We start from the raw sequence: 22,895 nt of genomic DNA, 5'->3' as shown, positions 1-22,895 counted from the left end.
AATAAGAACCAAGATGCATCATGTAAAGGTACAATTCCCAATGAGTAATGTAATTGTGTTGTATACCTACAATGTACCAATAAAATAATTTAATACAAAAAAAAAAGAAGGTGCAGTGCCAAGATCCCTATTTTTCCCTCCCCACATATGCCAGCCATGCAGTTCAACATCCAGATTGCTTTGGAGAAGCTGAGAGATATGGAGCCAGAACCTTACTTTCCTGGGTTTCATGTAGGAGAATGCCACCTATGGCTACTTTCAGCATGGAGGAAGCTGAGGCAGCTTTGGCAGGAGCTGGGCAGTTTGGTGGGCCATGCCTTTCTGGTTCTTGGTGGCCTGTTTGCAGCTAGCAAAGGACCCACAGGAAGCCAAGTACCTCGAAGGGAATTCAGTAGTGTTGGGAGGAGGGGTACAAGTAAACTGCTGAGCTCAAAGACCTCAGCAATGAGTGCTAGTTTAGATTTCTAAGAGGTCAGGAGCCCTTCAGTAGTGACAGGGTCGGAGCAACACCTGTGCAATTTACACTGCATGGGGGATTGACTGCCAGAAGCCTGGATTCCCAAACTGAAGTTAGTATGCTTAAACCAGAGCAGATAGGAATTGAGAAGTCTTAGAGCTCCCCACTGCCCAGGTTCATGAGGAATATAAGATGTCTTGATGGCATATCAATATTTAATATTGACAACAGTTAATTTAATATTTATATCAGCTTAGTATTAAACAGAGATTCTACATTTTCTTTTTTGTTTTGTTTTATTTCTTTTTTACATTTTCTTGATACATTTGCAAACAACTATAATAATCTACACCCTTGCTGACAGAATACCTTTTTCTCTTTCATGAGTTTTGTTTTTTCTATTATATATTTCTATATTTTCCAAATGTTTTCTAAATATTTTCTAGAAAAATAAAATTGCCTTTTTGTAAAAGTATGCCTTACCTTTTAAATAAAAATATATTTGTTTCCTAAAAAGAACAGCAGAGACTCCAGAGTGGTGTTTTAGTTTATTTTCTATAAAGTAAAGTGTACCATGAAAAATTTGAAAGTTAACAAAGCAGGATCTTCTGGACTTCATCACTTACACATGTATGTGTATTCCTTTCCTTTCCTTTCCTCTCTTCTCCTCTCCTTTCCTTTTCCCTCCCTACCTGTTCAGTTCTTTCTTTTGATAAAAGCCAGCAGTCCCCGTGCTGATTTCAATGACCTGCACTGTAGAACTCCAACACACCACTGCCTTATTAAGCATATACTTACTGGGGTTCATGCAGGAAAGGAGACTCAGCAGAATTGAAGGAGACTCACTGGCCCTCAGCACCATCCATGCAATGAGCTGTGTGGGAAGTGAGTTGGTGATTCACTGAGACCTGGTGAAGAGTCTGGCGAGGCTCAGGCAGCAAAGAGGATATGGTAATTCTCCAGAGGCTTCACCCAACTCTACTGTGGTTTCCTTGATGTGCTGCTCTCTGATTCCCCTAGACCAGCCTTTGGTTTTTATTGCTCTGTGGTGGTTTTTACACACACACACACACACACACACACACACACACACACCCCAGTTCAGGCAGAATGAATGAAACAATGAATTTATGAACTAGTCACTTCTCTGTGAGGCTCAGAGGAATGGAAGTTCTTGTCCCACATCACACCACTAGCTAGTGGCAGAATGAGGACAAGACCAGGCCCCAGAACTCCTCTTGCAGAAGACCTGCAGGAAAATACTGCCAACCTTAGGCGATAGAACTTGTCATCTATCAATTGTCATGGTCCCCTTTTCGTCTTTATAGTTCACTTGTGGGTGGCTTAAAGTCAAACTAATGTAGTCTCACAAGCAATTCACAACAAATGATTTCTAAAACTGGGCAGGGCTGAACTGTATTTCAATAAAGACATCCTCCTCCCTGATTCCCCATAGGCTGTTCTTTCCAGAGCCTCCCTATACTGGGGTTTTTCAGTAAGGCAGTTAAGCTTGTTGTTATTATTTAATGAGTTATGCAAGAACATTGTACAGAACTCAAAGAGTACCAACAGAGTAACCAGTGGGAAATAATTCTCTCTTTTACACTTAGCCATTCAATTCCTATCCCTAGACAAAACTACTGATTTTTACATATCCTTTTAGTTATTTCATGAATATGTAGGTATATATAATTATATACATATGTATTATTTAAAAATGGATAGAGGTATGCTATTTACACTGTCGCCCCTTGCTTTACATGCCTTCTTGACATAATCATCTAGATACGTAGTGGAGATATTAGTCTCTTTGTGCTACTTTACAGAATACAATAGACTGGGTAATATATAAGTAATAGAAACTTATTTAGTTCATGGTGTGGAGGCTGAGAAATCCAAGAGCACGGCACTAGCATCTGCCTAGCCACTGGTAAGGACTTTCTTGCTGCGTTATAACATGGCAAAAACATTCCATGGATGAGAGAGTGCAAAAGATTGAGCTTGCAGGGCTGGGGATTTGGCTCAGTGGTTTCGCCACCTGCTGAGCAAGCGCAAGGACCCAAGTTCGATCCCTGGTACCAAAAAAAAAAAAAAAAAAAAAAAGATTAAGCTTGCAGCCTCAAGCCCTATTATAATTGGCATTAGTTTATTCATGAGAGTGAAGCTCTCCTGACATAAACACTTCTCATTAGGTCACAACCACCAATATTTTTGCATTGGGGATTGTTTCCAACACATGTATTTTGGGTGGATACATTCAAATCATAGCATAATATTCCAAAGTAAAGCTCCTGGTATTTGTCAGTTGCTCTCCAAGTCGTGTCCTTTTCCTTTGTCCCTTACTAGTCTTTCCCGTCACAGCAAATGAAGTTGTTGGAGTGCAGGTGTTGGAGTCAAAACCTAGGAGTCAAGAGACAGGAAAAGATAGAAGAACTCCCACAGATTGGAAACTAAGAGGCAATAATAAACGTAATCTATGGGCTGGGGATTTAGCTCAGTGGTTTTGCCGCCTGCTGCGCAAGCGCAAGAACCCGAGTTCAATCCCTGGTACAAAATAATAATAATAATAATAATAATAATAATAATAAATGTAATCTAGAATCTTGGGTTGTAACCTGGAACAGAAAAAGAACATTAGTGGAAAAACTGATGAAATTAGAATAAAGTCTAAAGTCATTCTAAAAAGTTATGCTAATAAACATATGAATGTGTCCATTTTCCCATACACTAGCTGACATTGGGTGTTATCTAGTGAGCAAAGGAACAAATAAAGTAAGAATGAGATTCATATGAATGAAGTATCATCGATGGTGTGTACTTTGTCTTAATTATTGGGCTTTGGTTGGTAAGAGGTCTCATGATTTATACAAAAGGGAACTTAGCCCTTTATAGTCAGATGTTTTACAAAGAAGTTTTTGCAGGATATATATATATATTTTTTTTTTCACTTTTGCCTTTTTTTAGGATATCCTTTTTCCATGCAAAAAATTTGCACTTTTTGAAGTTTTCAATTTTATCAGTTGTTTTCTTTATTGTATATATTTTACATAATGCTTTAAATATCTTTCTTATGCCAAGATTATAAAGAGAATTCATACCTGTTTTCTTTTAGTAATCTTGTTCTCTGTCCCTCCCCCCACCTCTGCATTTTAATCTTGGAACTTTTGGTCATAGCCACTAGGATAAGCAAGGCTGGGAATCACTTTTATTTAATTTTAAAGAATGAAGCAGATATATCTGTATAAGCCATACCTCCCCTGCTGATTTAAGATACTAATTTTAGAAGATACTAAATTTTCAAAAATACTTAGTATATTCAAGGGGTGATAATCAAAATATTTAAAAATAAGTACAGCACAGACACAAGATCAGGGCATCAGCACATCAGAACACAGAATAGGAGTGGATGACCAGTTGGCATGGGCCCACAAGTTGATTTTTGGACTTAGCTTTGGCTCCGTAACCCACCTATCTGCTTCTGCTTTCTTATCACCTATGAGGACAGAGTCCCTGGAACTGTGGTCTCTAAGAGACTCATTAAATGCCTGACCCAACAATGAAAACATCTACCCCTAAGCTTCTGTTAGGTTTTGTAATAAATGATCTTGCATTAATGCCACTTTTTACTGCTGAATTCTGTTACTTGCTGCTCAAAGCAGCCTAGGTGACACCTGGGCCATGTGTATGCACAGGTGAACATGTGCATCTGTCACATTTATTGGCTCCTAGAATTACTATCATGCTGGTCTTGTGAAGAAAAGGAACCCAAAAAGTGTTCCATACTTTTTTAATGCTCTGGAATATTTGCAAAACACCATAATTAATGTTTCTTGAAATATTCACCCTTAAAACTCTCCAGGCCTGGCACTCTGACAATTTTCATTCTCAATTTATTCTCCTGTCTTTATTCTTGTCATTAATTTGAATTTGCTTTCTTTATAAATTTTCATTTTGAATAATTATATTTTCTTAGGAAAATTGTCCATTTCATTCAGATGGTAGATTTATTAAGATAGAGTGGTAAAAAATAATTCTCCAATAATTGCTACTTACACCATTTCATCATATTCAGATAATGTAGCCAGTTAAGCTTTCTCTTGTTGGAATCAATGTAAGTTTCTACTATGGTCTGTTTGGTTAAGATCCTTCAAGTGTTTCAGTTAAGATACATGGAGTTTGACAGGCCAACCAAGTGGGCTTGAAGTCCATATACACCACTAACCATTGAACTTAGGAAACCTGTTTAAGGCCATGTAATATGAAGATAGCAATAATACTGCGGATTTCAAATGGTTAATACATGCAAAACATTAAGAACAGTGTCTAGGCACATGGTAAATATTCAATAGATGTTAGATTTTATTATCTATTTTATTATCTATTATATTATATTATTATAATCAATAAGGCTTTAAAATTTTAACACTGCATAGAAGCTTTATCTAAAAATATCTTCAGTTTCCTGGAGCAATTCTTCTATTAGAATATTTTAGAATTTGTAGTTGTAGTCCTTCCCATCATTTTCTTTTTTTCTGTGCATTATCAGAGTATGAGAAATTTGAGGTGGATGGTAAGGCACATTGCCTTTTTTTTTTTTTTGGTATCAGGGATCAAACTCAGAATCTTGTGCTTGCAAGGCAGGTGCAGTGCCACTGAGTTAAATCCCTGGCCCAACACATTGTCTTTGATGAAACATTCTATTCCAGCTTATTGACTGCCCAAGAATCCTGTTTGTGGATTATTCTGAACTGTTCTCCTTTTTTTTTCCCTAAGCATCATTTTAAATGTACTTAAATTCTCATGAGAGAGCAGGTTTCTGATGGCAACCTCAAAGGTGACTGGTGCTTGCAAAAGAGATGGGAGTGAACAGCCATGGAAAAGGCCCTAAAAGTATTGTTTCTGGTCATTCCTCCTTTGTTTGCCTCTCCTTCCATGAAAGAGGAACTCTCTTGCTTTGGTAGTCACCAACTTTAGGACCAGTAGGGTATCTCAAGAGATTTCCCAGGCATGGAACTGAGTAATAGAGAAGGAAGACAGCCTAGGGAGTTGTGTTAGATTTTCATTGCTTTGACAAAGTACCTGAGAAAGTCAACTTAAAATAGAAAAGGTTTATTTTGGCTCATGGCTTCTGAGGTTTCAGTCCATGGTTAGCTGAGTCCACCACTATGGGGCTGAAGTAAATTAGAACATCATGGCAGAAGGGCATGGTGAAGCAGATCTGTTCAACTCATGGCAGCCAGAAAGCAGACAGAGGGAGAATGAGCCAGAGAGGAATGGGCCAGGGACCGGATGTAGCCCTCAAGGTCACACCTCCATAATCCACTTGCTTCACCTAGGTATGTCCCACCTCCTAAGTTTCCATCCCAGTAATATCATCAGGTGAGGATCCCATGGTCTTGAGTTAGAACCCTCATGATCCAGTCACTTACAAATGACCATCAGCAACCAAACCTTCAACCAAAGACCCTTTTGGGGAACACATCATATCTAAATCATAATAGGAGTCCTCTCCTCCAACCTGACCTCCTACTTGTCATGTCATCCCTTATTCCATATCCATGGAGAAGGACCCTGTAACATTAGGAATGAGTAGTTCACAAGATCATCCTCACTCTCACAGTTGCAAGTTTGGGATTCCTCAAAGCCCCTTAAGTAAACTAATTCATTTAAAGTACTCAGAACTCACTGTATACTTCCAGTTACAGTGAAAGGACACAGATGACAATCAGCCACAGGAAGTAGCACACGGGCAGAGTTCAGGAAAGTTCCAAGCAGAATTCCCAGTGGGGTTAAGAATAGTGCTGCTTTCCCAGTAATGATGTATGATAATACACACAAAATATTGCCAGTTGAGGAAGCTCAGCCAGGCTTCAGTGTGCAGAACTTTTATCAGGGCTGTGTCACTAGGAATGGTTGACTGGCCATACAGTCTCCAGCCCCCCCTCCGAACATGAAGCTGAGATACCATGGGACTCAAAGTTCCCTGCTTAAATCACACTGTTAGACTATCTGGAATGACTCGAGGTTCACAGAAAAACAAAAACATTCCTATCAGGCATTCCAGGGGCTTTAGAGATTACCTCCCAGAAGCAGAGGGCAAAGACCAGACCTTTCTTAGTTAAATTCTTTACTACCATCCCCTAGGAACACTTATGCTCATTTCTAAATCTGTTCCTGCTTTGAATAGGAAAATGCTATTAGACCTTGGTGCTCTCCTTCCTTTTGGCTCAGGTTTGTTTATATTTGGCAGCTACATTTCCTGGCATGCAGGAAAGTGCTGGCATCTCAGAGGTACACAGCACATCTGTTGAATAGATGCAATATATATGTATGAATGAATGAATGAATTTTTTTTATTTTATGGTGTGAGACTGAGGTGACTCTAGTAATATCATGGTTGACGTTTTGTTTTGGCCTTTATGTGTTCTGATGGATTTCAGAGAATAGAGATGCCATCTCTCTGGAAGGAAACCTTCTTGGTTTACAGATAAGGAAGAAAACATCCAGAAAGGCTGAGTCATCTGTCCACTGGGGAAGGTCAGAGATGGGGTCAGAACATTGGCTTTTCAATTTTTAAAACTTCCCTGAGCCACATGTTTTGGTTCTTCTTTACCTTGTAAAAATGACAATAAAACTTTCTTTTTTAAGGAGTTTGTTACTAACTAGTGAAAGTCCCTTATTTGGGACATCCTTCAGTTACACATCCTGCCTTATAGTGATGGAGCTAATGTCAGAAATTCATCAGTTCCTAGGCTGGAAGAGAATAAAAGTGTTAAAGACCTGGACACTGATTTCACCTTTGAACAACTGGGAATTCACAGTGTTTGCACTGATTTCTAGAGTTGATTGTCCAAAGTTCCATAGCATTATGATTTAAAAGAAAAGCTCCTACCCAAAGGTGTGGAGGATGGGTGAGAAGACAAGCTCTTGGCTACGACCATGGCATCCAAAACTACATTTTCATAGGTAATGGTCGATCTGCTGTTTAGGGTTGTAATGGAAAAGCAGTAACAGCCAGTTCAGGATCCCTGAACAAAAGGCCTAACACTATATATTTTCTTTAGGGTTACTCTCCTGACACCTTCAGTACCTCATGAAGTTCAGACCCAAGAGTACAACATGAACATTTACTCACCAGCCAGGCAATGCTCTAGGTGCATGATAGATATTAAACCACTTATTAATCACAGTGACCTATGTGATATGCTGTTATTGTCAACATCTCTCCTGGGGAAACTGAAGCTCAGAGGGATTAAGTAACTTCTCCATGTTCACCCAATTGGTAAGTGCTTCTATGGTTCAAATACCAGCAGTTTAGCTTGAATCTGAAAGATTGCCTCTCTCCTCCCCACAATGCCTACACTCATACTTGAAATACTAGTTGAACTAAATTAAAATGAGCTTTAAAAGATGTATTTGGGTTTTTTTTTTCTTTTTTTATGGTGTTGGCCATTAGACCCAGGACCTCACACACAATAACCATTATTTTTGTTTTCCATTGCTGTGTAACAAATTACCACAAACGTAGCAGCTTCACACACATAAATCATCTCTCAGTTCCTATGGTCCAGGTATTTGCATAGGTTGTAGCTCAAGGTCCCACCAAGTAGAAATCAAGCTGCTGGCCCAGGCTGCAATCTCATCTATGGCTTGGGGCTCTTCCAAGCTCACTGGTTTTTGACAGAACTCAGTTCCTTGTGGTTGTAGATGTGAGACCCTAGATGATCTAAGGGATATCCGCTGTCCTCTGCTTTGTGGCCCTTTGTACAATATGGTGACTGCTTCTTAAAGGCCAACAGAAGGGCAGCCAGCTGCTTCAAATCTCTCTGATTTGTCCTATCTCTGACTTCCAGACCATCTTTGAAAGTGCTCACCTAATAAGGTCGGGATCATCCAGGATGAGCTCCCTTTGATTTACTTGAAGTCAATGTTCCTTACATGCCTAAAATCCCTTCATCTTTGCCCTGAACCTAAGCACCCACACTCGAAGGGAAGAGATGACAAAGGGCACATACTCCTGGCAGGAATCTTGAGGGCCATTCAAGATTTCTGTCAGCGACAAAGGAAAGGAAAATGTCATATAAGGGCAAGAGTAGAGGGAGGAAGGAAAGGCATGAGAGCCATCCCTGCCTATAGGATTTAGGAGCATCAGGTCTCCTTTCTGAGCAGCATCTGGCAGAGCTATTTCCTTGTCCCCTCTACCACCTCACTATGCCTCCCAGCCAGTGACCATCAGAACACCCAGGTGCACCACATGCTAGCTTGTCTTAACTTGGAACACAGGCTTCTGAGTACAACTCAGTGGGAGAGAGTTTACCTAGTGGGAATGGGGCCCTGGGTTCAATGCCTAGCACTGAAAAAAAAATGAGAAGAGAGAGAGGAGAGAGAGAGAGAGAGACTCTTTACATCTTCCTCAACTCCACACTGATTTCTTATACATGGCCTCAATTCTGCCACAAGTGACTCTATTCCAAGTTGTGTAACATTCCCAGGCTATGAGGCCTGTTGTGCAAAAAGCAGCGGTGTCCCTGAGAGCTCCTTTAAGGGCAATAAGCGAAGGATTAGCAGTGATATCAAGAGGATAATAGGAAAGAAGGAAAGTATAAGTGTAAGTAATCTGGTTTATGTCACCTCCACCCTCTCTTAGGCCTTCTCAAGTGTCTTCAACACCAGCTTCTGTCTCTTAGCATGACATTCCTGGATGATTGAATCACACTGACCTATAAGCTCTCAAACTGTACTTCTCTCATGATTTCCCTTGACTACTACCCCTACTCTTTCTGTCCTCTCCCAGTGCTTACCAGACATCATTCCTGAAAGTCTAGAGGTAGGACAAAGCGTTTGGTGACTGAAGCAGTGAAAAACCTCTGTCCATGCAATTGGACAAAGTCATCAGTTAAGTTCTCACCAGAGACAAAGCCACAAAATGGTGAATATCTGCTTAGTAGCCATGTATCCCAGGATGTGTGTGTGTGTGTGTGTGTGTGTGTGTGTGTGTGTGTTTAAGAGATAGTGGGCCCCTTCTGCATCTGATAAGGCCAGAGAGCTACAAAAGAACTCAGGGAGATAGACTATACCAGAAGTCATAATTCTGTTTCAAAATACTCTACCAGTAAGAATCCTGAATGTGATTATAGAGTTTGCAAATGATTGGGGTTAGGACTGGCACATAGACCTACGTATCCACCCCAATCTCTCATCTCCCAGCGTCAGTCCAGCTCTGTGCCTGTGGAATCTGAATAAAGATCTAGTTTCCATTTAGATCTTCCATTGCACTTTGTTCTAGATAGGTGGCCTTTGGGAGAGAGGGGAGTGTATGAATTCCATTCATTTATTTACTCATGCATCCATTTAACCAGTATTTCTGTAATAATGGAAAAGGGACCATGTTTGTCCTGCAGATACTGACAGCAGACAAAGTTTTTGCATTTATTGTATTGAGTGAAACAGAAAACAAATAATTATGTAGTGTAACATAATACATAATACAGTGTAGTGATGAGAGTTTTTTTATGGGAATGTGATGAAAGTGGTGAACCTTTTCTGAAGGAGAAGGAGGAGGAGAAAGAAAAGGACAAAGAAGAGAAAAGAAGAAGAAGAAGGAGGAGGAGGGAGTGAGAGAGAGAGAGAGAGAGGAGAGATCAGATCCAATGTTCACTGTTGCTTATAATTTCTAGGTCATCTACCTTTAGAGTCTCATTTCCAGGGCTCCTGTCTTATAAAGGTCCTCAAGCCTGCAAAATATCTGATTTAGTAGGGCTTATATAAAGTCTGAGAGTGTTTTTAAAAGTTCCACTGGTAATTCTGCTGTACAAATGGAATTAAGATCCATTTTATCCTCATCATAAAAAGAGAAAGAAATGAACATGAAATGTAAATGAAAATTCCGATAAAGGAAGATATGAACACATCTACCAGACACCAGGACACAGGCCTGCACTGAGTACCTCAGAATTTGGACACCATTGACCTCTGCTATAAGGCTGTCCAGCCTGGGGATCCAAAGTCCAATGTACTACTGGGGCCATGTTTATTCAATTAGGCCAATCTTTGCTTGCAGCAATCCTCCTCCTGCCTTTTTAAAAAAACTAATGATGAAAACCTTTAAATCAAAATTAAGTTATCATCTTCTCTTGGAAATTCTGAAATAAAGTCCTGAGTGAGGTGTAAGCCCTAAGGGAGAAGTGCAGAATTTTTAGTGTAATCTCATAAACCAAGACTTTGTTCATCCTTGTTTTTTAAAATATGTATTAAAAAAGTATTGAGATGCAGATTATGTATTAGTATGTCAATATGTTTTTCAAATACACATCATGTAATTTGTGTCCTACCTCATCCCTCCTGCTCCTTTTCTGAATATAGTATTTTCCACCTTACAACTAAGATTATGCACTTCTCTGTTCTATGATTTTACTATGGTGATTTCTAGGTAGAAGAATAAATAGATTGGAAAAGAAAGAGGGAATTTGAACAGCAGGGAGGTTTATATAAAGAGAAAAACATTTTATTTCATTCCCTACTGAATCCCCATTAGGATGCCAGTAAAAGGATTTTTTAAGGCACAAACCCACATAAATGGGGAAAATTGGAAAGTAGAAAACAACACTAAAATTGGAAACCCACAAAGCAACTAGATAAGGGGTAATTTACTTAGCAGACCCAAGAAAATGGAGAAAAAAAATTGCATCCTAAGCCAACAGTACAGAATGTGGGAAATCAACCCGATTTGAAGCCAGAATCCCCATAAGGCTTGAGAATTGGCAGCATTAGGCACGTTGAAAAGTGGAGGTGAGGGTGAGGGGCACTAAAACCAGGAGAATTGGTTGAAGGTCTGTTTATGAAGCAGATACCTTTCTGTGTTCCTTTTCCAAGTCCATGTGACCAGATGATTACCTCTCCCCCATTCTGAAAAAGGATGAGAGAAGGCAATGCCAAGCATCTTTGGCCTGGGAGAGGCAAGGACTGCTGAGGAAAAGGGATGCTGGAATCCCCTGGGACCATCTCCCTCATTCCTAGAGGTCTGGGGGCCAAAGCTTCATTCTCTAGGCAGGATCTTGGTAGTGTACTACAAAAGAAAAACTTAATGACCTTGACACTGGAGTTCCAGACACATCAAGATGACATTTGCAATTGACATGTTTGCCTCCATCCTAGAGCTTCCAGTATGATTCTTTGACTCCTGAACTTAAACAAAAACACATCCCTTCCTAAACTGGAGATAACGATTTTCCTATTTCATTGAATTAAATGAAATGATCTTTGTAAAGTGCTTAAAACAATGTCTGGCATGTAGTAGGATTTATGTAAGTTTTTGTTATAGATAGTCAAATAGACAAAGAATTACCACCCATCTAAAGAAATCTAATATCACTAGAGACCAAAACAAATAGAAAATAGAGCTGTTTAGACACTACTATTTAGAATAAGGAACAATACCCCCTCAAACCTATTTTTATAAATATAGCTATATAAAATTATTTACATAGAAATATATATTATATTTAAATATATATGTATATATGCATAAACACATACACAGAGTTCTTAGAAATTGAAAATATAAGAGTAAGTCTGAAGAACTTTTAAGTTACAATTGAGGAAATCTTCCAGAAAGCAAAGCAAAAAATAAAAAAGTTTAAAAATTGGACAAAAAAGAGATTAAACTAGTCCAGGAATTCTGATAATGAAGCATAGAACTTCAGAAAGTAGAAGAAAAAATAAAGGAGAAGTCAAATAAATCATCCAACAAAATTTCCCAAACCTGAGACATTTTCTGGCATGGAAAGGCCATGAGTGGCCTAATGGACCCACACAGAGGTACACAATTAGAAAATTTGAAACACTGGCTTCAAATAGATCCTACCATTTTCAAAAACAAGGGGAAGAAATCAGGTGCAAAATGCTTAAGCCTCAGGAGGGCAAGAGATTGCTGAGCAGCAACACTGGGAGCAAGAAGGCCAGGTCTTCAGAATTCTAGAGGGCAACTGTTTCCAAGCAACAATTCTAGGCCCAGCTAAACAACCAATTAAGACATTCTCATATAATCAAAATTCTGAAAAATCTATTGCCCATACACAATTTTCTGGAAGAATGTACTCCACCAAAATAAGGGAAGACAAATCTGCACGCACCAACTCAAATGATGGGTGGGCATCAAGGGTCAGGAGGAGGACAAGCTTGTTGTGGAAATGAGTCAGTGCATGCCTAGTAGGGCAGGAGACCCTGGGAGAGGTTTCTTCACAAAGACTAAATCAGTAGAGAAGCTGACACATGTGATCCTCTTAAGTAGACAGACAACTGGCAAAGAAATTGGAGTTGAATTAGGGAAACATGGACAATTACACAAACAAGATTTTTACTCTAGTGAAAACAAAAGACACAGGAAAGTAAAAATCCTCACCATTTAGTGCATAGATCAGTTACAGAAAGCATGAATCAAAGTAAACATAGATCTGCTCTAAATACAGTGTTACTGGACAGGGAAAGAAGGGTTGGGACAACATGAAAGAAAGATTGATGAGTGTTATCATCCATAAGACGAAGTTACTTAAGGCTAACAGGGACATAGCAAAAAGCACAACACAGGGGTGTTATCCAGGGACATAAACATAAATACCAAAATAATCAGCTGAGAGAGTAAAACTTACTGTTTCTGGCAAGAGAGAAATTTGAGGTAGTGAACAATGAGCATCTAGTCTTTTTTATAACAAAACTAGAAATATTTGGTTTTATACACAAATATAGTGTACATGTATAATTTGAATAGAAATATAAAGTTTAAAAAAGTTTTTAAAAGTATCAAATAGGTTCTTTTCCTATTCCTTCTGTCATATAGAGTGGAACAGCTCTCAAAACACCTAGGTCAGCTTTGTTGCACCATCTTTGCTGTCATTTGTTTGTTTGTTTTGTTTGCACGAACTGAAGCCAAAATCCTCCGTGTGACCCTTCACGCCCTCCCACAGGCAATTACAAAGAATTTACCAAGCAGCTTCAAAGATACATCTGTCCTGGCTGGGCCAGACTTGGTGCAGGTATGGAGGGAATGGTAGTCAAGGATTCAGTCCAAATTTTGGAGGTAGAAAACTGTTGCTTTTCTTGTAAAATTCTGAGATATTGTCAATGCCTTCCTTCCTATTTTGTTTTTACCCCCCCTATATTTGATCTCTGAGGCATCCCTGCCTGTCTCTGATAAAATTGTGTCCCTGGACATGGAAAGTGCTTACCTCTTGCTCTCTCCCTTACCTTTTTGGAGCCTCAATGTCTACAGCCAGAAAGTGAATGAACTGGACTAGAGCATGCCCAAAGGTCTTTTGATACTTGGAAAGCTATCAGCAAATACAAGTCCTCTCTTGAATTCCTGCAGCTTTTTTATCACCCCAACCATTGTTACATGTGCTCCCAAAATATTAGTTCTCCTTTTCTTTGTTTTGGTATGTGTGTGTGTGTGTGTGTGTGTATAAGTGCATTTTATTTAGGCTTGTCTCCTTCAAATATATGAAATGTTCCTGCCCTATTACACTGACTATAGTGCTGAATATATGCATCATGATCAGGGGAAATTTCATAAAAAATAATGATGTAGGTATTTTCTATGGCAGGAAAACAGTTTCTACTGACTCTTGGTTTTGTTCACTTGTATGTCTTTAACACCCAGAGCAGTTCATGGCACACAATATATACTCAGATAAATATTTGTGGGATAATGAGTGAATTCATCTAATAGAATGGCCAGGATATGATTTGGTGGCTAGAAATACCAAAGCATTTTGTAGTCCAAAGAAGCAGCTGTTGTTGCTCACCCCACTGTACCTTGCCCCCAGTTCCCAATAAAGAACTGGAGTAAATAGCAGTTAGGACTCCAAAATCCTCCTCCTCCTTCTGGATAGGATCCTCAAGGCACAGTGCAAATAGTAAAGCCTCTTCACAGAATGGGTTAAGCTAAATATTTGAAGTCTTATAAATTTATGCTGCCAACTACTGCCTGTCTAGCAACTCTTTCCCTAAAATAATATTGCAGAGGTAAGTACAAGGTAAATAAATAAGAACTTTATAGATAATTATTTATAACACAGAAAAATTGGAAACAATCCAAATGTTTAATTATAAGGCACTGGTCACAGGAAAATGTTTACTATATATTGCTTAATTAGAAAAAAAAAGACAAAATGTCAGGTGCCTTTCTTTTGTGATAGGTAGCTATTTATGTGTGTGGCCATATAATTTCATGTAAATACATACATATACATACACCTGTACCTGGAAACACACTGGAGGACACATATAGAATGATTATGGTAAGAGAAAATTAAAGTTTGGTTGTTTTTCTATATTGTGATGATTAATTTTGATTATCAACTTGATTAGATTGAGAAATGCTTGGGAAATTAGTCACGCACACTTCTGGGTGTGTCTGTAGGGTATCTTCAGAGGTGGTTGAATCATGAAGGCTCCAACTTCATCAGTGGATTGACTGACTCATTCATAAGACTGTGATTTGATGGCATTACTGGGAGGTGATCGAAATACGAGGTAAAGACTGATTGGAGAGAGATGATTCTAGGGGACATGACCTTGGGGAATATTATCTGGTCTCTGGCACCTTCCTCTGGTGTGCTCTTGCTCTCTCTGCTTCCCAGGTGCCATGAGATGAGCAGCTTCCCTCTACCATGATATTTGCACCTTGCCAAAGCCCTAAAGCTTTAGAGCCAGCTGACCACTTTGAAACTGTGAGCAAAATAAACCTTTCCTTTTTTAAGTTGTCAATGTCAGGGATTTGGTCATAGCAAGAAAAAACTGACCAATACATATAGTTTTAAAGATTATACTGCTTTTGTTAGGGAAATATATTTTGTTCCTTTAGATAACATCACATGGTAACACTTATCCAAGTTTACATGGACAAAACATAGTTGGATATACTTGATGTTTGTTACCAAACATTCTCATAGACAGCAAGAGCACATACCTTTGCCCCTGTTTTGAGGTAAGTGGAGATTTATTCAGGGCACCTTAACAGCTGAAGTGTGATACTGAATGATGTGCCAGTTAGAGTTTAACTTGTCCATTGGGGGATATTGATGTTAAAAGTGATGGTGTAGAAAACTGAATGAGACCTTAAGAAAAGTGATGGTTTTTAATGGTGAGGGTTCTGGGTGGGAGGGGCTTAGGCAGAGAGAAGAAGAGCAAACTGAAGACCCGAGCTAAGCAGAGCCAGACACATCATTAAACATGTACCGCAAGTGCTCCATTCTATGGCGGTGCTCTGAGAGGTATTAGAGACGCAAAAGACATTTTATAGTCTAATTTGAAAGATAAGCCTACACTTATAAAGCCATTAAAGACAATGGCAAGACTGGATTGTTTATAATTAGTGCTAAACAGTGAGATTCAGATGAGTGCTCTGATAATAGTTTAGATTTAAAATATTTTAAGATGCTTTGGATATATATATGTGTATATATATATATATACATATATATATAAAATCCAAATATATTTTTAAACAGAATTTCATTAAGAATTCAAATAGGCTAAAAATAAGCAAAGATTCAACATTGAATAAGATTACAAATTTGAGAGTCTATAAATTTTCCAGTCAGCTCTCTGCATCTACAGATTCTACTTCTGCTGATTCAACCAATCTATGTTGAAAATAGTTGAATAAAGGGGAATAAGGAATAAGAGTACAACAATAAAAGTTATGCAGATAAAAATACAATATAGCTTTTTACATAGCATTTATATTGTATTTAGTTGTTTTTGGTTTCTTATTTTTGGTACTGGGAATTGAACTCGGGTCCTTGCACTTGCTAGACAGGCGGCATAACCCCTGAGCTAAATCCCTGGCCCATTGTATTTAGTATTACACATAATGTAGGGATGATTTAAAGTGTATGGGAGGATATGGGTAGATTATAGGCAAATACTGGTGCACCATTATGTGAGAGATTTATCCACAGATTTTGGTATCTGTGGGGTATCCTGGAACTCATCTTCCCCAATCCCAACTGAATATGTAACTTCTTGGTAAGGATCTTCAGGAGTTCAGCATCAGGAAGCGAAAGACATGGCTGCTTAATCTGTAAGATCAGCAGACAGTGGTGCTAAGGCCCCTTTTCTGCCAAGAAAGGCCTGATGGACAGGAAAGATCTATGAGGCTTGGGGCCTCAGGGCACAGAGGCAGTTAATGGATTTCCTGGGGGAGGAATGGAGGGAACCTAGAGTTTTAAGGAGATTGAATGTGACAACAACTGATATGTGACAGTAAGGGCAGAAGGCTGGAAGGCGCTGCATAGTCTGGGGCTTTGTACCTGGCAATGGTGCTGGTGGCACAATCATGCTGTTCTACTATCCCTCCCTGTCTCCAGACTGCTATAAACCCAACCCAACAACACAACTGTCATTTGCTTGAGAATTAGAGCATATAGAATTAGAATCTTCCCCCCATGATACCAAAATAACACTCCTTCATGAGATAATTTACCAAATACAGAGTCAAAGGAAGAAATAAAATTACCTGTAATTTTCCTTCAGCTACAGTTGCCAGATTTAGCAAAAAATAAAAAAGTGCAACATTTAGGATGAATATGCATTAAAGCAGTGTTCATTGCTTATGTGTTGTTCAAACCTAAGTGCATGGCCAGTGTGCAGTCTGGCAGTCCTACCCTCAGGAGTACCCTGGGAACTGGCTTCATGCAGCCTACACGTCTGGATCTCCTTCAGCTCTTGGTTCTCCTCCTTTACCACATTGGATTTTGTGCCTCCAACCAAATTTATCTAAATCCTCACAAAAATTCTGAGCTTTTCAATGCTATGCTTCTCTCAGAAGAATCTCCACTTCACACTCAGCCTTCCCTGAGGTTGTTAGCAGCATCCCCCATCTCTGAGAAGGTCTGAGTTTGTCCTGGCACCCAAGAAAGAGGAGTTAGTGCATCTGCAACAGCACCAGAAATTCCCTGCTTCCAGGTCTACCTGATGCTGCCTGATGCCAGCTGGGTCAACACCAACACCCTGCACAGAAGGTGATGCCCTCACCCCTCAGCCAGATGGCTGGCCCATCTCTCTCCCAGTGGGCCACAACCTCCAACATGTAGCCAGACTGGTTCCCAAATCTGTGACTGTCAACCTGAGCATTCTGCACACTACCAGCCACGAGGACAGACGAAAGACCCAGGCTGAGCCTACCTTTGTGTCTGCATGCTGTGTATCCAATCCCCAGTCCAGTCCCTGGGCTGGGCTGCTATAGTTCCATCCCTTTGGTCCACTCTTCTCATTTCTCTACTTTCTCTAGGCTCCAAAAAATGTCCTTTACCTCGAGCTTCATGGCAACCTTCCTCAGCCTCTCTCTTCTGAAACCCAAGGCCCTCCATTGTTCCCCACACTGTTCCCCTTAGGTATATGGAGCACTCGAAGCAAAGCCCTGTTTAGGAGGGAGCTGTATAAGGTTAATGGCCTATTCCATTGGTGAGGTGGGGGTGGGGCAGAGATGAGGATGAGGGACAAAGGAGGAGGAGATACTAGATGGGTTATCGTCTTCTTTTTCCTTTCTTCTACGTGAGCCAAATTATTTACTTTACTTTTAAAAAAATAGGATGTGGGACATTCCAATTCCTTGTCACATCACTGCCTATAACCTCTGACTACATCCTGCATGTCACTACAGGGCTCTGCATCTCCCATATATTGAAGAAGGTGTTGCTTTATTTTGTTTTGCTCTTTGAAATGAATAGATGTGCTCTAGGGAAATTTACTTCAGAATACTATATCCTTTTTCCAATTTTAGCAAAGACAGGCAAACATTGCTGAAAATCCAGTTAATCAATAGGGCTAGAAAAAGAAACCTGCCTAGGGTCATTCCTAAAGCATTCCCTGTCAATTCTGCCTTCAAGATATTGACACAAGTGGCTTAGTGAATCCGAGCCTTTTCCTGGCTGAATTTTCTGGGTGATCACTAAAATAATTACCTGATTTCATGGGAACATGCTATTAACCCCAATCCCAAATTTGAATAATGAAGATGCTGGGCCCTGGAGAAAGTATTCTTAAATGTAATCCTTTAACTGTGCTTAATCTACAGCCCCACCTCACTTGACTACTGAAGTGGGAAAGTCAGTCATTGCTGCTCACTGGTCAACTTGAAGCAAAAAGTACTTGGAGGCCTCCTCCCAGACGAGAACTGGGAGTAGGGAGTTCAAAGTAATCCTGGAGTGCTAGCACTATCATTGCCAACACCAAAACTAAGATAAGCAAGAACCAAAATACATTTGGAACAAATAATTTCCTTCTATGACTTTTTTTGTTGTGTGAGAAGCATTAAAATTTTAAAAAAAGAAACATTAAAATGACACACCTTCTCTTTGCTTAAAAAAAAACACCCCTCAAATCCTTCAGTTGTAGATGAAGTGAGAAATAACTTGCTTTTCAGTTGAAAATGAAAAGCCAAAAGAGCCATTTTCCATCTTTTGCAAGCACCCCTAGCTCCAAGTTTTCAAGCCACAGTGAGATGAAACCCTGATGCCCAGACTTATCAACTGGAAAGTAAAAACTGGGCCGTGGAGCCTCCTCAAGGATGCTGACTATGTTCCTAACACTCCTTCATTGCTTTTTTGCTATTTCCAAGTACAAATAAGTATCAAGATATTTGAAGACTTGTGAAAGAGGCAACAGTAAGGACAGCTGAAGCTGTTCCTCAAGGCCAAGGCCAAAGAAGGCCCTCAATGAACAGAGCACAGTGAAGCACCCAGCTCTCTGGGACCCTGTCCTCCCTCTCCACCTGCCTGCTACAGGACACCAGTACTGGAAAAGCCCAGGAGCCAGTCACCACGTTCTTGTCCTTCCTCTAACTCCCTACCCCTAGCTGGGTACTCAGCATTGGTTATTTAATTTTGAGGACTTCAGCCGTGCTGTATCAGGTAGAGAAGATAAATATTTTATATTCTTGAAGGCAGGGGGCTTATGGAAAGAATGCATGCAGGGTGCCCAGCATTCCGATGACCCTGGAGGGCCGAAGAGGGAATAAGGATCAGAATACAGAATTCAATCAGAATTCAAGAACCATTCTTAGAGGAATTTGCTGAGAGTGATCCTCTCAGTAAAGTGCCTCACTGCCCCCAAGAGTGGTAGGATGGAGCCCAGGCATCCAAGGCTCTTCACAACCTTGTTCTCCGTGGCCAGTCGATGGATCCCGTGCTCAACATTGAGGTGATATGTGAGCTTCCTGTGGTTCCCCTTGCCAGACATGCCATTTCATCCCTCCTCCTGGATGTGGGACTTCCCTCCACAAGTCAGAGTAGTAGCAGGGCACTTATCTCTAGGTGCTGCCAACAGGTGGAGTCTGATAGCTGCTGCACGGTTTGGACAGGGCCTACATTTCCAGTCCACACAAAGTGCCACTCACACAACCTCCACATTTGCAACCAGTTTGTTCTCCTCTTTGTGATACCTACCCAGACCCTGAAGACCCTTGAGTTTGAGGTCATGACCATCCTTCCCCACACCAGGTGCACGGAGCAAACTTAATATCCATACATGCTGCAGCAACCACAGGCATTTCACTAGGGCCACACCCAGCTTGTCTCTCGGGTCACAGGCTGCAGTCCAAAAGAGAAGTGTTCCTGATGAACACAGTGATAGTCTTCTGGACACTCCAGGCCTGGAACAAGAGCTTCTGCCTGGATAACTTGTGCCTCAGCTACCCCTCCCCCTCTTCCCTCCCTCCTCCATCTTCCCATCATCCAGCAGACAATTCATTCCCAAAATAGCCTTCCCTCATGAAGCTGGAGTCAAGCTGCCTTTCCTTAGTGCTTTCTCTTCATCATGGTCCTCTGTAATGGAATCTGAAGCCTGTCACTTAGGAGCTGTAACCAACCAGCTGAGGTGTGGATCCTTCGAAGTATCTTTTTTTCCAAGTTGCCTTTTTTTGTTTTAACCCTGGGGCCTTCTCTGACACTTTCTCCTACTTCTCCAATTCCTACATGTAGTTGATGGCTACAGAGGTATCATTTGAGTGACTCTAAAGACCACTCCCTTTGCTCTTCTTGGAAGGCAACAGCTTGAGGCTGGCCTAGAGCAGGTTCAAGTCCTTGGTGTCCTGGGAGGGAAGTAGAACACCATGTCTTTGAGGGAGAGGGGACTCACACTTGCATCGGCATCATACCTGTTTGGTGGCTTGCTAAGACTCTGATTACTCATCTTTGGAGGCATTGGTTCCTCAGGGCTTGGGTGAGATTGAAAGTTTCATCTCTAACAAGCTCTGTTGTCCTGCTGTTGCTGGTGGTCCAGGAAACGTACTTTGAGAATCACCAATCTCAGGGCTCTCCAGAAGGCTGAGTCTTCTTCAAACACCTCCCACCCACCCTCTGGAGTAGGGAGGTTCCTTGCATGGATGCTGGGGTCCTTGTTACCTGCTGGTTCATCTATGAGGAAGAGTCTCTGTTTTCTTGCCTTTTGTCCCCTTTTTTTCCCTCTCCTTCTCTCCCCTTTTCTCTCTTACTCACCCTGTTTTCCTTCTCCCCCGCCATGGCTCTGCGTCTGTGACTCTGGGCTCTTCCACACACACTCACACTCCCCGTGATGAGCTGGCATTGGATCTGTAGAGCATGCTCAGAGCCATCTGGAGATGCTGGGCCACCCTGACTGACATATGCTAAAATACAGGCGGCAGAGAGAATCTGGGCAAGGAGACCAGTTTGTTAATTTAATTGAGTTGCAAACAAACAGGAAGCCAACAGGGTCTGTATGAAATGGATTAGGAGCTCTCCAAATCACCCACTGGGCTGGGCCTGAGCTGAGGCAACCGCTGCCTGTCAACTGCAGGAGGGAGCGCGGGCTTGTCCCCCTCAGTGCTGCCTCCAGACTGTGCAGGGGAGGCAGAGAGATGCCCTGTGGGGGTTTGTCTAGTGAGAGGATGCATCAGTGCCCCTCTCCTGCACCTCCCAGAGTTTCCTGGCTGGGATGATAAGCCATCCCCCTTCTCCAGAACCCTGCCTTTGGGGTGATCAGCACCATCCTGCCTAGGTTCCTTCCTGCACAGGAGCAGTCCAGAGCTGTGACTGATGGACTGATTAGTTTGGAATAGAAACTCTGGGCCCTGACAATTGTATTTGCTCCAAACTGAGGGGTTTAATCTCAACAAGGAGAGTTGGTCACCCCACTGCTCACATGGTACCACTACCACCCCACATGGTAGCACTAAGTTAATCATGAAATTTGTGCTCTGGAGCTCCCCAAAGGATCAGGCTGAGACTAGGCTTCAGCAGAAACTACATCCTTGCTGAGTTCCTTCCTGGCCTGTTCTACTTGCTTTGCTACAGAGTTCATGAAATTATTTGTGCTGAATCCTTGCCTCAGGCTCTGCCTTTTATGAGCCCGGCCAAAGAATCCATTCCCTACCCTTACCCCACCTGCTGATGAGAACAAAGTACAAGTGGAAAGATGGTTCTTTAGCATTTCTAATGGTTCTGAGGATAAAGAGACTTCAAGGACAGTAATCATCATCCTAACTAATTGTTGGTTTCTAAGGGATCTTTCAGCTTCACTGTGAAGACTCCTAATTCCATCTAGTTGTCAAAGAATTCATGCTTTTGCTGCTTATAAAGCCCAAGAGTTTGTGGCTGGGAAAAATTCACCTTTCCCTACCTGAATGCAAGGTACTCACTATGTAGTCAGCACTGTTCTGTGTTCTGTGAGGGAAGATAGTGAGTCTAACACAGACCCTGTCCCCTGTGTAGCTGTGCTGGTAAGAAAGTTTCACAGAGCTCCATAGGGCTGAGTGCTGGGTCTGCTGAGAGGGTGAGGAAGTTCAGGAAGGGAGGGTGGGCTGGGCGCCAGGGTCAGGCTTCCAAGAGAAGGAGCTGCAGCTGGGCTCTGATGGACCCAGAGCTACCAGAAGTAAAAACAAAGTAGCAAAATGCCTAGGGTGCCACAGTCCAGATAGGGAGATGTGGGTGTGCTTGGGAGTCAGGATGGGGTGGTTTTCTGGAGGGAATACTTTGTATAAGAAAGGAAGGGATGGGACCTGGAGGCTGTGGTTCACCTCTGAGAATTTGGTGATGCATTCTGTGGGCAGAAGAATTAGGTTAGGTTCCTGGTAACTAGTTCTTTGGGGGAACAAAAGAGATTGGTCCAAACCTCCTCTGAGGGTTGAGAGAGTCACCATCTTCCCTGAAACATGCAATTCTGGTTGGGGAGGGGCTCTTGTCTGTCACACAGGGAGTAGGAGTAGGGCCTAGGCAGGCCTGGTCTCTTCCTTCAGGGTGGTCCTGCTCTCCTTCCTGGGCCACTTTCTACCGAAAAGAATCATCAGCAGGAGGTGTTCTCCCCCTCTCTCCTCCCTGTGGATACTCTAATCATTCATCTCCTCAGACTGGGGTTAGTTCTGACTCCCATCTCTCTCCTCCTCCTACATGGTTTCCAGATCACGCTTCCTGAAACACCGCTT

The 22,895-nt window shown here is 41.3% G+C and overlaps 1 long non-coding RNA gene across 1 annotated transcript; it reads left to right on the top strand.

Moving 5' to 3' along the window:
* The first annotated feature begins 14,341 nt into the window (after window positions 1-14,341).
* Window positions 14,342-19,747, top strand: LOC147830095 (uncharacterized). The gene is made up of 3 exons (XR_015442663.1): window positions 14,342-14,476; window positions 14,874-14,986; window positions 18,534-19,747. It is a non-coding gene; the product is annotated as an uncharacterized LOC147830095 (long non-coding RNA).
* The last annotated feature ends 3,148 nt before the right edge of the window (window positions 19,748-22,895 follow it).

Source organism: Heterocephalus glaber, unplaced genomic scaffold, assembly GCF_053883595.1.
Source record: "Heterocephalus glaber isolate CG9 unplaced genomic scaffold, H.glaber_assembly_v1.0 deba00000331, whole genome shotgun sequence".
Classification (NCBI taxonomy): domain Eukaryota; kingdom Metazoa; phylum Chordata; class Mammalia; order Rodentia; family Bathyergidae; genus Heterocephalus; species Heterocephalus glaber.
This window is presented reverse-complemented; position numbering and strand designations above follow the sequence as displayed.